This window comes from Solanum verrucosum, unplaced genomic scaffold, assembly GCF_900185275.1.
Source record: "Solanum verrucosum unplaced genomic scaffold, falcon-dt-bn FXZP01000255.1, whole genome shotgun sequence".
NCBI lineage: Eukaryota > Viridiplantae > Streptophyta > Magnoliopsida > Solanales > Solanaceae > Solanum > Solanum verrucosum.
Window position 1 is genome coordinate 79,590 of NW_026020006.1, and position 19,364 is coordinate 98,953.

General features: G+C 34.5%; 1 pseudogene; it reads left to right on the plus strand.

The window, feature by feature from the left end:
• Positions 1-2,405: 2,405 nt before the first annotated feature.
• LOC125819416 (late blight resistance protein R1-A-like) lies at positions 2,406-17,418 on the plus strand (annotated as a pseudogene).
• The last annotated feature ends 1,946 nt before the right edge of the window (positions 17,419-19,364 follow it).

The window sequence follows — 19,364 nt, forward strand, 5'->3', positions numbered from 1 at the left end:
CCCTTAAACTATATAAAATGAACAAAAATGTCCTTTGTTTATGATTTGGTCCAAAAATGTCCTTGCCGTCAATACTTTCGTCCATAAATGACCTTATTGTTATTTAATGGGTCAAAAATGCCCATTTTCCAAATAAATATATTATTTATTTTCTTTTTAACACATTCTTTTTCTAATAATATTTTTTAAAAATTAGCAAATATTTATCCTACTTCAATTAAGAAAAAATAAAAAATAAAAATATTTCTTATTTTATTATAATTATTTTTTATCATTATAATATAAATGAAAATTAATGATGGATATACTATGATCTTATATATATGACATATATATATATATATATATCATCTTTCAAATAGGTACATGAAGTTATTCTATTTTAATTGATAAAATGAGATTAAGAAGAAAAAAATTCCTATATTTTTATTTGTTAAAGTGATTTTCAAAAAAAAAAAACAAGAATAGGGTTCTTTAAATATATTTTAATTAAGAAGAAGATGTGTTTAAAAAGAAAATAAATAATACATTTATTTTGGAAAATGATTTTCACCCATTTAGTAACTGTAGGGACATTTCTTGACTAGAGTACTGACTGCAAGGCATTTTTTAACCAAATTATTGATGGGAAAGACATTTTTTAGTCAAACTATAAATGGAGGGCCTTTTGTTCATTTCACATACTTTAAGGGCATATTTGACCCTTTTCCGGAAAATCTATATTATATATTACCTTAAAAGCATGAACTTCTAACTTGAATGTTAAATTATTATAATATCCCTAACTTAGGTTGTGACTTTTTTCAAAGGGTTGTGATTTTTCGATGAGTTGTGACTTTTCCAAATATTTGTGACTTTTTCAATAAGTTGTGACTTCTTCAATAAGTTGTGACTTTTCCAAAGTGTTGTGACTTCTCAAAACGGTCATGATTTTTCAGATAAGACACAAAAAATATTTGTTCATACTACCCTTTGTTGACTATAAATACAGGGACTTCCTCTCATTTTCCAACCACAATTTTTCTAATCTTCTACTTTTCTTCTTCTTGCATTTTTAATTTTTTTGTGTAATGTGTAATTTATTGTCGTTGAGTGAATTCGAAATTTAGCGGAATATGAGGTACCACTATTCTAATGAAGTAAGTCGTTCTATCCTAAGAGGGTATATTCCATAACCTCGAGTACTTGAGGAAAATAATATAATTTTGATGATATAATAATTATTTTTTTGTTTAATATATACATTAGTATGTAATGTTTCAATATGAAGTTAACATGATGTAGTCTAAATTTATTTGTTTTTGTTAACAATTTCTCTTGTGATGTAGATATATACTTCTAAATATCTTTTTTCCAAATTTAGAGAATTGTCACGATTTGTTTTTGATGCTCAAGACAAAAGAATGATTGTGATTTATCAATGATACTTATGTTATTTAGACTCTCAGGAAGTTTGCTTCAAAATAGGTATTACTATATAAACATTGCCCTTTTGTTTTACTTATTTACTATTTCTTAATATTTAAATATTTTAAACGAAGAAAAGTTCATATAATTTTTAATAACACCAGTTGAAGGTTGTATTAGTTTAATTTTTATTATTTATTTAATAGCTAATTTTATGAGATAAATATTTTCACTAATGCAAATATTTATTTATATTTGGGTAGGTATTTGTATTTAAAGTAAAGTATTATATATGTCACAAATGTATTATCAAGTTAACAAGATCTTTTAACTTCAAAATGTATTATTTTAAAATGTTCCAAGTTCTTTTTTTCAAAAAATAACTCACAACAAATGTGAAAATATTTGAATATATAAAATGTAGTTGTTCTCTTCACATGTTCATATGACATCTAAAGAATTTAACGTAGAATACACATGCAAAGCACATCTGGTTAGATGACAACAAAAATACATAACAAATATTGTTTATAAGGTAATATTAGTGAGATAAAGACTAATTACATGATTGAACCTCATCAAATTGAAATAAATATATACATAATTGCATTTAACTAATAAAAATTTTCATTGACCATCTTCATAGGTTCACGTGAATACGAGATATATATGACGATCCATATTGAACATTCACAAAATAATCTACAATATTATTTTTTGCTAAGCTTATTATTCAAATCTTCGCTTAAATAAGCAATACTATTTACTATATAACATATATTTTTTAAATTAGTAATCACGTGCAACGTACGTGTCAGAAAACTTGTATATTCTAAAAGTGCAAAGGACCAAATAGGAACCCCACATAGTGAGACATTATCAGTAGGCTTATCTTCAATTTTCCTTCATTCTTAGTTTGATGTAAATTGTTTCTACTGAAAAAGAGAAGTTGAACGGAAGGAAAAAAAAGTTTAACTACTTTGGCTTGATTAGTGAGAATGGAAAGAGGAAAAGAAAATGAAGATAACTAATCATTGGTATGTTGATTATAATATTTAATTATTTTTTTCATTCACATAATTAATTTATTCTTGTAAGTATGTTTGTTGCTTTATGTAACTTAGATTGTGAATATAATCTTTATAACTTATAAGAATCGATGATTTAATCTTTGTTTGTATAAGCTAAACTCTATACACTAAATCATCTGTTATAATTGAATTTTATCAAATTGATTCAAGGACACACGAGTTAGATTGATCTTGTAAATGAAATAAATCACAAAAATAGTAAGGTAAAATGAATATAATGGTGGTTGAGAATCTGAGGTGTCAGGTTCAAAACTCAACGAGACAAAAAATACTAGGTAAGTCTTCCAATTTGTCCTTGCCTTGGTGACCAGAGTTGGCTAGTACCTGTTGCTGGTGGGAGATGGCAGATATCCAGTGGAATTAGTTGAGGTGCGTGAAATTTGGCCTGGACACCACGGTCATAAAAAAAGATGAATATAAGGGCAAGAATATAATCAAACCTTGTATTAGATCCTGAGAATCGGGCCTTGGTGGCCTAAGTACAACATGTTCGGAATGGCTTAAGAACTAGGAAAGTAAGAGCTTTTGTTTAGAGTGATAGCGCGTAAGTGTTTTATTTAAAAATATATGTAAAGGGAAAATGACTGAGTTTTCGAAAAATCGATTAAACTTATGGTTTAAGAGAAATCGAATTTCCAAAAAAACAGAGTCGCCACTTAATTTTTAGTAAAAAATCAAGAAAAAATACAAGATTTTTCAAAAGACTTAAACAGATAAAATCAATTGAAAAAGGGTTCGAGTTCAAATGTATAATCCGAGAAGGTGTTAGGCCCTCGGAATGCCCGCTAACTCGCGGTTGACCGGCGATTTGACCAAAATAATTTTGACTAATTTTGAAATTTTAACTTAAGTAAAAGAATTAATTTATTTTAACTAATATTAGATTTTAACTAAGTAAATGAGCTCATTTATTTTAACTATTTTTTAAATTGTTAACCAAGTAAATGAACTCATTTATTTTAACTTATTTAATTATTACGATTATCATTTTATCATTTTTATTTATCTTAAGGGGGAATGAACTAAATGGGAGTTTTCTAAAAGGGGAGGGGGTAACTTAACTATCGACAAAACTAAAAAAGGAGCTAAGTAATAAATAAGTTGTATATATAAGAAAGGATAAATATTTTAACTTTCGAATTTAAAGAGAAACGACTATTCTTGAAAAATTAATTAAGTTAAAACCAATTCATATAAAGAGTTAGTCACTAAAATAACAAATAAATACAATAGGAGAAAGGAGAAAATTTGAACTCGGGCTTTTGCCCAAATTCGGGAAAAAATAGACTTAGCAACTAACTTTGAAGATTAATTCAAGAAGAAAGGTCGTAACAAAATGAATCATTTAACTTAAATGTATTGAAATCATTTAGAAAGAAAAGTAAACTTTTTCAAAATGGTCAAGTAAAGAAAACTAATTAAATGAGACGAAATAAGTTATCATAATCAAAAGTGGTTCATCTTTAGGGGATTAATTAAGTTAAATAACCAAATCACATAAGATGGGTTAGAGAATTAATACAAATAAGTAAATAATGGCAGTAACAAAGAGGATGCCCAAATTTGGGCCAAATCTGATGGACTTTAGGCCCATTTTCGCCCCCAAAGACCTTTGTATACCAAAAGCGTATATCGTGTATATAAGCCATATTCCGGTCCGTTTTTGTGTATATCGGAATGTATACCGAGGGTATACGGCCTATCTTGACCCCTGCAACCTGCACTTTTTTTTTTGAACCTGTATATCGGTATTTTTTCCATGTATATCAGTGTATACGGCTGTATACCAGTGCATCATAGTGTATATCGGCATTTGTATAGTCCATTTCGGACCTTTTCAAGCCTTGTAAATCAGTTCCTGCATGTGTAATTTCCTCCCTTTCATTCGGACAAGATGAGGCTGACTCGAGAAAAATTCAACTCGATGCAAGGATAGAGTCCAAAGGACTCGAATGGGACAGTGTTCATGCATAGAACATGAGGGAAAAGATTAGAATAACTAGTAGCAAATGACAGAATACTTCATAATTAAATCAAAGATAAATTATGGCACAACTTCCAAAATAAAGAGATAATTATGAGGCCATGATATAATCACTGATGCAGTGGATAATATTAGCATATTCATTCTATTTAATAATTTTTTAAAAGGAAAGAAAGAAGTAAAATAAAAAGTAAAAAAATGCTTAACCAAAATAGACTAATTTAGAACAAGAAAAAGGGGATTTAAAGAGAGAACAAAACTCAAGATCATGATATCAAAATAATAATGATAGTAACTACGGGCATCAAATTTAAATAATCTTGAACATATTCTCGCATCACTCACTTCACTTTGCTACTCCAATATTTGACCAGACCAAACTACAAACATCCAAAAAATTAAGATAGAAAGATGGCCTTTAGATGGGAAATGAACACTAGCTCAGACATCCTAGGACACACCAATTGATAGAATACTAATTAAAAAGGGAACATGGGTATATTTAATCATGGATCCACATATCAACAAGGGATGTCCAACTACACATATTAAACATGTCTGAATCTTATGCAAACAGTAAAGAAGTATTAGCATTTCCCTTAACACAAGCGACAACTAAGAGCAAAGAAGCATAGTTTGCCTTCAACAAGTTAATCAACCTAATCCATACTTAGCTTGAACTAACTAAGTTATATAGTACAGAACATTCTAAATAATATTAGTTTCAACACAATGAATTAAATAATCCTTTTCGGGACATTTCGGTAATAAGCAAATAAAAAAAAAGGGGGTCAAGACTTCTCATTATACCCAAATCCATGTTATTTATTTTAAACAAAATCGCACGTTCTAGAAAAAGCAAATACATACCTTAATACTTAGATACAATTTCAATGGAAGTTTAACAGAAGAAACAATCACGATTCCAAGAAATTAGTTAATTTGGCCCAAAATACTAATCAAAATAAACAAACAAAAATACTTCTTTTCATTGAGGGGCAAAGGGTGTGAAGCAAAACATATTCCCATTCTCAAACAAAGCAACAACAAACGATGAGATATGAGGACATTGTGCTGTAAGATTGACGATTATGGCATTCTAATTCACACATTACAGCACTAACAGAGTTCGAACGGAGAGAAACAAATATGGATATACAACCGCTTCACCAAACAGAGAACAAATTAAACTACAATAAAGACGAAATAAGAGAAAATAAGGTGTTACCTTTCTAGGAGCAGCAAACTGGACAACCACGAGCAGAGGGGACAGCGAGCTTCTTCCAACACCACACCCCAAACTCCGAGAGTTCCGACGAGCTTTGCAAACAGTGAGCAGGGAAAGAAAAAAAAAGAACAAGGAAATCTCCTATTCTTTGCAGCTAGTGATCTTTTGTGTATTCTTGCCTTAGTATATTTTTTCCACTCTATCCTCTGATTATTTTTCTCTAACCCAAAATTTTCAACTTGAAAAAAAATCCCCCCCTTACGAATGAATGATCCAAGAATATATAGCCGAAACTAGGGTTCAGGATAATGGGGGAAAAGGACGAAAATTCGGATGAGAATCGGCTCCATTTCAAAAATTTGAATTCAAAATTCTTTCACCATTTCGGCTAAACACTTTTTCCTACAAAAATTGCCCCATTCCGGAAGAGGAAAGGGGTAGGACGCGTGCTCTGCCTTGCTGTTGCGTGTGTCGACGCGTCTGGGCTGCTGTTGTACGTTCCTGGTCGTTTTCTGCGTGTTGAAGGAGAAGAAGACAAAGGCGCAGGGGTCTGGGTCGGTTTGGGATGCTATACATATGGGTTAATTGGAATTATATTGGAATGGGTTTCTTTAGAATTGAATTTGGGCTGGGAATTGGAATGGGAATTATTTGTTGTTGGGCTGCAGAGAATGGGCTGCTGGTAAGTTTAATTGGAAATAAGGAATGGGAAGTGAGTTTGGGCTGAATTGGGTCACTTTAAATGGCCCAAAATGGTTTTCCAAATGAGTTAAGGTAGGGAAGGGGTTAAATTTGCAAATATAAATGGCTAAATGAATTGCAATGATAGCCATAGAATTCACAATATAACCGAATTGAGTTTAATTTGTAAATTCGGCTAAAATCTAAAATTAATTAAGGAGCTTCTTAAACTTAGTGAAATGAAGTAATTAACTTAATCATAAACAGAATGATTTAAAAATATAAACTATTATATAACTAAACTAATTAACCAAATATTTAATTAAAACAAAATCTTTTTGAGATGACTTTCAAATATTTATAAAATCTGCTAATTAATAATATATATATATATATATATATATATATATATATATTATTTAAAAGTTCCAAAAAGTGACAAAATTACATAAAACTAACTTGAAAATATTTTGAATTTTATAAGGTTAATTATTTCAAATCGTTCGGATTTAAGAAGCTCACAAATTAATTCTTATCGCAGAGGGTCAAAATTAGGTGTCAACAGTAAGCAAAGAGAGAGCTTAGTGCACTGGGCTGTCATTTTTTGTTTTAAGATTTGAGGTGTAACAGGACAAACATTTGGCTTCTCTATTAGGCTATTCTGGAGAAAGTCCTCTGCACTTGTAACAGTTGCTTGTTGTAATGTAAGAGTAAAATTTAGAGTCAATAATCAAAACATGCCTGAGCTATCACGTTTTGGCAAATTTCACACCACAACTATATCAGTCGTTCCCTTTTTCTATCTAAACTATCACCATTTATGTATTAACATAATTTGAAACAACATTTGGTCTTTTGGCAGCTGTCATCCGTTGTACTTCGCGAGGACATAGTCAATCTTCTAGATTACATAGAGAGGTTAAAAATTGAGCGTGTTCGAACTTCTCTTGACATAGATCAAATTGAAAAGTTGACATTGGAGCTGATGTTTGTGTCCGTATTTTATCATCTTTATTACTCTTTCTCATTGGAAAGTTGTAATGACAAAATGTCTTGCATATCAAATGAGATTCATGATTTGGTTCAGTCACTATTTCATCCAAGTGGAATATAAAGTATCATGACCTCTTGGAGAATATCAAAAGTTATATTAGGTCACATAGCTATGCTGAACCAAGTCGTGTAACCATGACCGAGGATCGTTTGGTTGAACTTTTAGATGCCATCCTCATGTATCTCCAATGTCTAAACTGTGGGGTCCATCCCATGAGTTTTTGGGTCAACAATTGCGGCTGCAATTGTTGTAAAGAAAATGCAGTTGAATTTGTTTGTCAACAATAGCTGCAAACCTTTTCTTTTGTCAACAAAGTTTGCAGCAATGCAAATTTTCGGTGGCATGATTTTTGAATAGTGCAATGCAACTGCATCTATAAAAGGAGCTCTTCAGCTCCTCATTTGACACACCAATTGACAGAGAGAGTAAAATATTTAGAGAGCTGTGAGATTTCCATAGACTATATAAGAAAATAGTCTGTGAAGAAAATAGAGTGTGAGCGATATTTTAGTAAGCTGGAAATCAAAAGAGTGTTATTCTTTTTTGAGTGTGTTGTAGTCACTTTGAGTATTGTATTCGTGACTACACAATGTAAAATTTCTTACTATAGTGATATCAGTTGCTCCTCTTGGCTCGTGGTTTTTCCCTTATTTAAAAAGGTTTCAACGTAAAATTCTTGGTGTCATTATTTTCCCATTTTATTTCCATTACTTTTACCATATATATTTTTGTGTTTGTCCACGTTTTCCAACCAAACTGATATCAAAGCCAAGGTTTTATCTGAATATGTTCTGTGGTTGCAGCACAGTCTGAACTTCCACATCATAAAAGATTTACTTTGGTTTGCAATAACTATTTTTTGGGGAAAACGATGGAAGCCAACACAAGTAGAATGGTTACTTTGAATGGTGTTAATTATGCCATTTGGAAAGGGAAAATGGAATATCTGCTTTATGTCAAGAATTTTTATCAACCAGTCTTTACCACTGTAAAGCCTGATAATAAAACAGATGAAGAGTGGAATTTGTTGCACAGACAGGTTTGTGGATTCATTAGGCAATGGGTTGACGATAATGTGTTGAACCATATTTCTGGGAGACACATGCTCGAACCCTATGGGAGCATCTTGAAAGTTTGTATGCTCGGAAGACTGGCAACAACAAAATGTTCTTAATAAAGCAGATGTTGAGTTTAAAGTATCATGATGGTTCTCCTATAAGAGACCATCTGAATAATTTTCAGGGGATCATGAACCAATTATCTGCTATGGGCATCAAAATTGATGAAGAAATTCAAGGCTTGCTTCTACTTGGTTCCCTACCAGACTCTTGGGAAACATTTAGAACTTCATTGTCAAATTCTGCTCCGGATGGTGTGATCTCAATGGATTCCGCCAAAAGTAGTGTCTTGAACGAAGAAATGAGAAGAAAATCTCAAGGTTCTTCTTCGTCGGATGTCCTGATAACTGGCTCCAAGGGGAGAAACAAAACTCGTGGTTCTCAGAACAGAGAACAAAATAAGAGCAAATCCAGAGGCAGGCTTAAGGATATTGATTGCTATCATTGTGGCATGAAAGGGCACACAAAGAAGTTCTGCAGAAAGTTGAAGAGGGAGAACAAAAACAAAGAGGAAACTAAAGAAGATGGCAATGAAAATTGCCTAGCCACCGTCACCACCGAAGATCTTATTACCGTCCTTGATGCGGATATGATAAATATTGCTTGTGATGAGTCAAGCTGGGTTGTAGACACTGGTGTCGTATCTCACGTGACATCGAGGAAGGATTTTTTCTCTTCCTATACTCATGGTGATTTTGGAACCTTGAGTATGGGTAATGAGACTGTTTCTAGGGTGGCTAGTATTGGTACAATTTGTTTGGAAACTAGTGTTGGAACTAAACTAGTTTTGAACAATGTGAAACATGCTCATGATGTTCGTCTGCACCTTATTTTTGTTGGTGTTTTGGATGATGAAGGATATGTTAGTACCAACGGTGATGGCAAATGGAAACTCATTAAGGGTTCCTTGGTTGTGGCTCATGGTAACAAACGTCGTGGTTTATACTGGACTACGGCTTCTGCTCGTGTCGATATGGTAAATACGGTTAAGAGCGATGATTCTTCAACACTACGGCACAAAAGGCTTAGCCACATCAGTGAAAAGGACTTAATGTTCTAGCTAAGAAGAAATTATTGTCAAATTTCAAAAGTGCTAAATTAGAAAAGTGTGAGCACTGCTTGGCTGGTAAACAAAATAGAGTTTCATTTAAGTCCTACCCTCCTTCAAGAAAGACAGAGTTGCTTGAATTGGTGCACTCTGATTTATGCGGTCCAATGAAGACAAGGACATTGGGTGGTGCACTCTACTTTGTCACTTTTACTGACGACTGCTCGAGAAAACTTTGGGTCTATGTCTTGAAGACTAAAGACCAAGTGTTAGGTGTCTTCAAGCAGTTTCAAGCTTCAGTTGAAAGAGAAACTGGAAAGAAACTGAAATGTATTCGTACTGATAATGGTGGTGAATATTGTGGACCATTTGACGAATACTGCAAGCATCAAGGTATTAAACACCAGAAGACTCCTCCTAAGACTCATCAGCTTAATGGTTTAGCTAAAAGAATGAACAAGACCTTGATGGAAAGAGTTAGATGTTTTCTTTCTGAAGAAAAGTTGCCGAACTCATTTTGGGGTGAGGCTTTATTGACCGCTGCACATGTTATTAATCTATCTCATGTTGTTGCTTTGCAAAGTGATGTACCAAATAGTGTTTGATATGGAAATGATGTTTCTTATGACCATTTGAGAGTATTTGGTTGCAAAGCTTTTGTACATATGCCGAAAGATGAGAGGTCAAAGTTAGATGCCAAAACAAGGCAGTGCATCTTTGTTGGATATGGCCTTGATGAATTTGGTTACAGGCTATATGATCCAATTGAGAAGAAACTTGTGAGAAGTTGTGATATTATTTTCATGGAGAATCAAACAATTTAAGATATTGACAAAGCAGAGAAGCTAGAATCTTCAAGTTTTGATGGCATAGTTCATCTAGATGAAGTTCCTCACACAAGTATGCATGATGTTGTTGGGTTTGATGATCACGGTGACGCCCATAATCATGTATTGAATCAATATGTTGATGTTGATAATAACAATGATGTTGTTATTGATGATGCTCCTGCTCATGAAGTTGTGGACGAATCAAATATTCCTCTCAGGAGGTCCACAAGACAGCGTGTTCCTTCCTCTCGGTATTCACCTAATGAGTATGTATTACTCACTGAAGGGGCAGAACCTGAATGTTTTGAGGAAGCCATTGAATATGAGCATACGGACCAATGGATTGAAGCCATGCAAGATGAGATGAAATCTCTGCATAAGAACCACACTTATAAGTTGGTAAAATTGCCTAAGGGCATGAGAGCTTTGAAGAACAAGTGGGTGTTCAAAATTAAAGTTGAAGAACACAACTTGAAGCCAAGGTACAAAGCTAGATTGGTTGTTAAGGGATTTGGTCAAAGGAAGGGTATTGACTTTGATGAGATATTTTCTCCTGTTGTGAAAATGTCCTCGATTTGTACAGTTCTGGGTTTGGCTGCTAGTCTTAATTTAGAGATTGAGCAGATGGATGTGAAGACGGCTTTCCTTCACGGTGACCTAGAAGAAGAAATTTATATGGAACAACCGGAGGGCTTCAAAGAAGAAGGTAAAGAAAATTTTGTGTGCAAACTCAGAAAGAGTCTCTATGGCCTAAAGCAAGCTCCTAGACAGTGGTACAAGAAGTTTGAATCTATTATGGGGGAGCAAGGCTATAAGAAGACTTCATCAAATCATTGTGTATTTGTACAAAAAATTTCTGACGATGATTTTATCATCCTTTTGTTGTATGTGGATGATATGTTAATTGTGGGCAAGAATACTTCCAAGATTGACGAGTTGAAGAAAGAGTTGCGTAAGTCTTTTGCTATGAAAGACTTGGGTCATGCCGAGCAAATTTTGGGCATGAGAATTACTCGTCTCAGAAATGAAAGGAAGATTTATTTGTCACAAAAGAAGTACATTGAACATGTACTAGAGCGCTTCAATATGAAGAATGCTAAGCATGTTAGTACACCTCTTGCTGGTCATATAAAGTTGAGCAAGAAGATGTGTCCTACAGTCAGGGAGGAAAAAGAGAGCATGGCCAAAGTTCCATATTCCTCTGTCATCGGAAGTCTAATGTATGCAATGGTATGCACTAGACCGGATATTGCTCACGCAGTTGGTATTGTCAGCAGATTTCTCGACAATCCGGGAAAAGAGCATTGGGAAGCTGTGAAGTGGATACTCAAGTATCTTAAAAGAAGCTCAGATGAGTGCTTGTGTTTTGGAGCATCAGATCCAATCTTGAAGGGCTATACAAATGCTGATATGGCAGGTGACCTTGATAACAGAAAATCCACTACTGGATATTTGTTTACTTTTTCAGGGGGAGCTATATCATGGCAGTCGAAGCTGCAGAAGTGTGTTGCACTGTCTACAACTGAAGCTGAGTATATTGCGGCTACTGAAGCTAGCAAGGAAATGATATGGCTCAAGCAATTTCTTCAAGAGCTTGGCTTGCATCAAAAGGAGTATGTCGTCTATTGTGACAGTCAAAGTGCAATAGACTTGAGCAAGAACTCTATGTACCATGCAAGGACAAAACACATAGACGTGAGATATCACTGGATTCGAGAAAAGATAGAAGACGAATTTATGCAGGTTGAAAAGATCTCTACAAATGAGAATCCTGCAGATATGCTGACCAAAGTGGTAACAAGGGACAAGTTCGAGTTATGCAAAGAACTTGTTGGCATGAGCTCTCTCTGAGAAGATGAAGATACCTCTTTCTAGTACATGGGACTAGAGGGGGAGATTTGTGGGGTCCATCCCATGAGTTTTTGGGTCAACAATTGCGGCTGCAATTGTTGTAAAGAAAATACAGCTGAATTTGTTTGTCAACAATAGCTGCAAACCTTTTCTTTTGTCAACAAAGTTTGCAGCAATGCAAATTTTCAGTGGCATGATTTTTGAATAGTGCAATGCAACTGCATCTATAAAAGGAGCTCTTCAGCTCCTCATTTGACACACCAATTCACAGAGAGAGTAAAATAGTTAGAGAGCTGTGAGATTTCCATAGACTATATAAGAAAATAGTCTGTGAAGAAAAATAGAATGTGAGCGATATTTTAGTAAGGTAGAAATCAAAAGAGTGTTATTCTTTTTTGAGTGTGTTGTAGTCACTTTGAGTATTGTATTCGTGACTACACAGTGGAAAATTCCTTACTATAGTGATATCAGTTGCTCCTCTTGGCCCATGGTTTTTCCCTTATTTAGAAGGGTTTCCACGTAAAATTCTTGGTGTCATTATTTTCCCATTTTATTTCCTTTACTTTTACCATATATATTTTTGTGTTTGTCCACATTTTCCCAACATAAACAAGTGTTGTTCTGCGCTGAATTTCCCATCAACGACTCCATTTGAGCTTCTTCAGAATGTATTTGGCAATTTAAGAGATTTCCATAGGTTGAAAGTAAATGGTTGTGTTGAGTATGAGACAATCGAATATGTCTTATCTCATCTTCAACTTATGGCTCTGAGAGTAGTAAACTTCTGTTTTACTCTTTTGGATTGTCAAGTTTACAAATTCGATGAATCAGATGTCTCTCGAGTTAATTCCAAGCTAGCTAATCTACTTGTGGAGGTTATTCCTGTTGAACTGGAGGTTATGCACATATGTTGTACAAATTTGAAAGGTTCAAAGTCGGAAGAAGTTGGACGTTTCGTCAAGCAGCTCCTAGAAGCCTCACCGGACATTCTTAGAGAATCTCTGATTCATCTACAAGAGCACATTGTTAATGTTGTTACTCCTAGCGCTTCTACGTGTAACATTCATGTCATGATAGAATTCCTATTGATTATTCTTACTGATGTGCTCAAGGACGTTATTCGTCATGACAAATTGTTTGTTCTCTTGGCACGTGTTATAGAACTTACCAAGGAGGTATTCGTTCTTGTTCGCAACTTAGAAGAGAATATGAATGAAACAAGTGATGCAAATCTAAACTTGCTGGAAAGTATTGAACTCCTCAAGGAAGATCTCAAGAATGATTTCTTAAAAGCCCGTGCAGACTCATCTCAGCTCTGCTTCCCCATGAGTGATGGACCGCTCTTCATGACTCTTCTACTCACAAACTTAAATGACTTGGTCAATTCCAATGCTTATTCAGTTTCTTTGATAAAAGAAGAAATCGGGCAGGTGAAGGAAGACCTGGAAATCATAAGATCGTTCTTTGGGTATGTTGAGCAAGAGCTGCATAGAGATCTTTGGACTCGTTTCCTAGATGTGGCATATGAGGCGCAACATGGCATTAACTCAATTCTTGCCCGAGATCATGGTCTATTGCAGCTTATCTTCATACTTCCTGATACCGTAGAAAAGATCAAGCTTGTCAAAAAAGAGGTACAAGAGAAGATCCCCAAGAGTAGCGGTATTATTGTTGCAAACTCTCCCAACAAGCCGGTTGAAAGCAAGATCCCCAAGAGCAGCGGTATAATTATAGGTTTTGAGGAGGAGACAGAGTGGATAATTAGGAAGCTCACCAGCGGACCAGCTGAGATAGATGTCATTTCCATAGTTGGCATGCCAGGGCTTGGAAAAACTACTTTGGCTTACAGAGTGTATAATGATAAATCCATTGTTGATCATTTCGACGTTTGTGCTTGGTGCACAGTTGAACTTTTCTTGTTAGAAGTTGATGTTTGATTGTAATGAAACACAATATTTGATCTCTTTGTGAATGCGATATCCCACAAGTTAATGTGATTACGAGATGATCACGGCAATACTTAATGTCTTTGGGAATAATCAAAAATTTATGGCATATCTGAGATTGAATTAGAGTCTTAATGAAGTGTATCTGCAGTTTTTTTTAAATTATTAATCTTGATAAGTTGTTAATCACTTTCATTAGTGTTTGATGTCTAAGTTTAGTTCTTTCTCTCCAAATACTAGCAATGGTCATAGCAAAAACACAACTAGCACTGGATTTTCTTTTTGCTTGTTGACAGGCTTACTGCAATTCTTCATTCCAATCATTGCTGGCTCTATGATTTCCCATCCATACACATAATCTGCTCCAAAGTTTCCGTATAACTCTACATTCAAAAAATAAGTGGCCAAAAGTTTCCTCATGATCATGAAGGCGCAGTCCAGAGGAACTTGGATGCCAAACTTCAATAGTCTATCCACTATGGCAAGTCTTTGTTGTGCAGCTAGCAAAAGCGTGAACTGGAATCTTGGATGAATGGTTGCTTGTAGAGTTATAGTTTTCCACTCTGGTTTGAGGTATTGGGGCATTAACTTGACGTACATTTTCTTGATAAAGAATCCTTTCCCAGCATGTACTGACAAGAGCCTAGTTAATAGATTTCCATGAAAGCCTTGATGCTGCAGAATCAAATCTTTGGTAACTAGTATCTTTCTTACCACCCAAGAAGCAGCTTTTGATGTGGTGATAGCGTCCAGAGCTCTTGTCTTTATATCGTAACTGTGAATCCATTGTATCCACAGACAATCTTTTTTCCTAGCGGTGCTTCAAAATAGCTGTCTTGTTCCAAAGCTCCAAGAGCAAGATATTTAATCCTCCTGCAGCCTTTGGTCTGCACACCTTTTCCCATGAGACAGACACACTCCCTGTCCAAAGGAAAGTCCTGCAAATAGTGTTCCAAAGCTCCAAGAGCGAGTGATCTTTTCAATACTGATGAACTGATAGTATCTAAAAGGAAGAGAGCCAATAGTGAAACCGAATGCCTCAACTATCACCTGTCTAGTTGCATCAGAAATGCCAGCTATGTATATTGCACTCTTGTCAACATTGTCATGCAGTCCAGATGCTGATGAGCCTAAGCCTAGTAGACTCAAGATCTGCTCTACAGAACATGAGTAGATCATCTGCAAAACAAATGTGAGTACTATCTAGCTTCAAACATCTAGAGTGAAAGTTTCCATCCCTCTTCAATTCATAGCTATGACAAAAAGCTTAATTCCCCTGAATGGAGGGAGGTGTTAATCATCAGAGAGAATAGGACACAGTTGATATAGTCCACTGAATAAACTTTGCAGGGAAGCCTAGAGCAATTAAGTGTATCATAAGCTTTCTTTCCTAAGGAGAAATCCACTTCCTATTATATTAGTATTAGTATTAGTATATCCTTTAAAGAAATATGTTATCTATTATACTCCTGCCCTCAATCAGAATTGGATCAGTGTAGATAGTACTAATTGCATTCCTGCTTGATCTCATGGAAATACTTGGAGTTTGAGTCACCACAACCAATCCAAGTGGCTCTTATGAACTAATGGATGTTGGAGAAAAGATAGCTAGAAAGTGTGATGGGCTTCCTTTAGTACTTGATCTAATCGGTGGAGTCATTTCAAGGAAGGAAAAGAAAGAGGCTTTGTGGCTTGAAGTTCTGAATAATTTGAGCTCCTTTATTTTTAAGGATGAAAAGGAAGTGGTGAAGGTTATACAATTAAGTTATGACCATTTGTCAGATCACGTAAAGCCGTGTTTGGTTTACCTTGCAAGTTATCCAAAGGACAAAGATATAATGATCTCTGAGTTGAAAGATTTATGGATTGGTGAAGGACTTGTGGATCAGATTGAGATGAAAAGTGCAGAAGAAGTAGTGGATGAGTTAATTTCCAGTAGCTTGGTAATACCTATCGATAATTCTATTTGCAAAATTCATGATCTTGTGCATGAATTTTGTTATACAAAATCTAGAAAGGAAAAGTTGTTTGACTTCATAGGAGGTTCAAACGCTCCGTCTTCTTCTTCTGGTTTGATGGCACAAGGAATTACCATTCGTTATGATCAACGTCTCTTTCATTTGGATGAAAATTTTGTGGTGTTTAATCCAGAAAAGAAGAATCCTTATGTTAAACACCTCCTCTCTCTGAAGGTCTATGAAGGGATCAATGATCGTCTTTCCTACAAGAGTCACCTAAAACACTTGAGGCTTCTCAAAAGTTTGGATTTGGACGGCATAACATTGACAGATTCTTTGCTGAACGAAATCGGTATGCTCGTTCATTTGAAGTACTTACTCATTCGGACGAAGGCTAACGCTCTCCCTCCGTCATTTTCAAACCTCTGCAATCTAGAAACTCTATCGGTGTATAATATAGAGGGATCATGCATGGTACTATCGCCTTGGTTTTGGAGTCTAGCAAAGCTACGAGATGTGCAGATGAAGTGGTGTGCTCTCTTTGATCCAACTGTTAGACGAGGACTCAAGGTTAGAAAATTTGAGAACATTATCTGCGCTCTACCTTCCCTGTTTAGAAGACACGGAGCATATTATTCTCAAAAGGTTTCCTAAGCTTCAAAACCTTGAAGTCTGTATCGCACAACCAGAAGATTGTACAGCAGAGAAGATTTATTTTCCAAGATTGGATGTCCTTAACGAACTTGAACAACTTCATGTATATTCTTATTGTGATTCATTCAGAGAAAATACATATGGCTTCCCTTTGAGCTTGAAGACGCTGAAATTGAAAGGGCTCGCTCTGACATCCGATGCACTATCAAGAATTGCTAGACTACCCAACCTTCAAGAACTAAGTCTAGAAGAGGCAATAATCGAGGAGGGGAAAGAATGGAACATGGAAGATGTCACCTTCCAGAATCTCAAATCGCTAAAATTGTATTTGTTGTTATTTTCTGAATGGCAGGTTAATGCAGAGAATTCCTTTCCCGTGCTCGAGAAACTACATATAAGAACATGTGATGAGCTTATGGAGATCCCAGACAGTTTTGGAGATATTGCGTCATTAGAGCTTATCAAAGTATGGGACTGCCCTCAGCTTAAAGAGTCGATCTTCAATATTAAGGAATATGTTAAAGAAATGACTGGAGAAGACAAGCTTGAGGTATACTTCTATGATTGAGGTATGCTTCTATGAATTCATTAATTTCATTCCTACATTAGAAATGCTATGTTTTTTTCCACTATTACTTTTAACTTATACAATATATGTTCTTTGCAGAGAGATCTGATCATATCAACCTGTAAAGGATGAACCGATCCTAAAGACATATATGTATGCCTTCTTCCAACGCGGTCTTTCTATATCCATTTTCGTTTATTGATAACTGTTTATCAAGTCTAAACAGTGCTAGCTATCAGTACTTGTGTTCTTTATTATAACAGATGAGATATTGTATCACGAGTTGAGGTGTCTAGATGTTCATTCTCGAAGTTGAAATGTTTAGTTGTTAATTTGTAAAAGTAAGTAGACATGAATTTCAATTAGTATCACAAAGTTTCAATTGCAACTTATAATTAATGATTGTACTGTAGTTTTTATTTTACATATATATAGTTAAGACAGGAAGAGAGAACCTAATTAACTAATAAGTAGATGTAATTCCGTAGTTTAACCTCATGATCATGTTAACTATCTGCCTGTTCATTTCCTTGAAGTCCGCTTTAGTTATCACATTATTTTGTTGTTGTTACGGTTCTTTTTTTCTGAATGGTTTGTAATGCTTCCTCTAGTATTTATTTTGTCCTCCTTTCTTCTGTATGTTTCTTGATATGTGTTACTTGAGCCGAGGGTCTTTCGAAAATGAATTCTCTACCTTCATGAGGTCGGGGCCGTAAGTCCTATGTACACTCTACCCTCCTCAAACCCTACTTGTGGGATTTCACTGAGTATGTTGTTGTTGTTGAGGTATCCTTTCACGACGATGCTTTTGTTCCTTTTGACTCATATACATAACAATCGATATAGGATAGAACGTTTTAATGTCAACAAGACCATTATTTTAAATTCTTTACACTGTCAGTGCACAAAACATTAACTCTTTTGAATATCTACCAATGCAACATTCATTGTTTTTTTTTTTGTCAAAAATCAGCGGAAGGGTCAAAATTTATATATAATCGTATAACGTTATCTATTATTATAGTAAAGTTACAAAACTATTGATTGTCACATTAAAGCAACTGAACTTTATCCACTATAACAGTGAACTTACTAAACTTTATTGTATACGCGTCTTGGATATATACAAGTAATTGCACTGCATTTTCTATAAAGTGAAGTTTGAAAAGTAGAATGACTAGTGGTTGGAGTATTCGATATTCATATTGGGGTTGACTAAATTTAAATGTGCGTCAGGATTAAGTCCCATCTTGTAAGTAAAATACTTTCTAATATAGATGAATTCATATCTCGGGCTCAAACCTGTAACCTCTATTTAAGAATGAAAGTATACTTACCATTCTACCAGAACCGAAACATGATATTGCATTAGCCCAAACACATAAAGACAGACCATATTTGGGAATGCAAAAATCATCATACGCTGCAGATATATATTCCAATATAAGTCTTATGTCAAAAGTTATTGAGTTCGGATGAACTCGTAAAGGGAGCTAGAGCGTTGTCTACAGATTCAGTCCAATTTAATAGCTTTAGTTTAAATTATATTTATCTTTAAAAAATCTATTGAATATGTACAAATAATTAATTTAAAACTCAATTATTACTTAAAAAAAGTAGAATGTAAAATTCATAAGCTTGAAATTCTAGCTCTGCCTCTAATCGAAACTATATGTAGGCTCTTGTCTTTTTTTACTCATCATTTAGCTCATTTTGATCCAACTCATGGATAATGATCTACTAATTTACTAACTCAATCAAATCAATTCGCTCATTTGACATTCCTACGTACAATAAAACAAATTACTTCCTCCATTCTATATTAGTTGTAATAGTTTTTATTTTATATCGTACTTAAAAAATCATTAATAAGATGTTTAATTTTACTAATTTACCTTTTATTCATATTGATGGACATCAAGATAATTAACGAAAGCATATGGCAT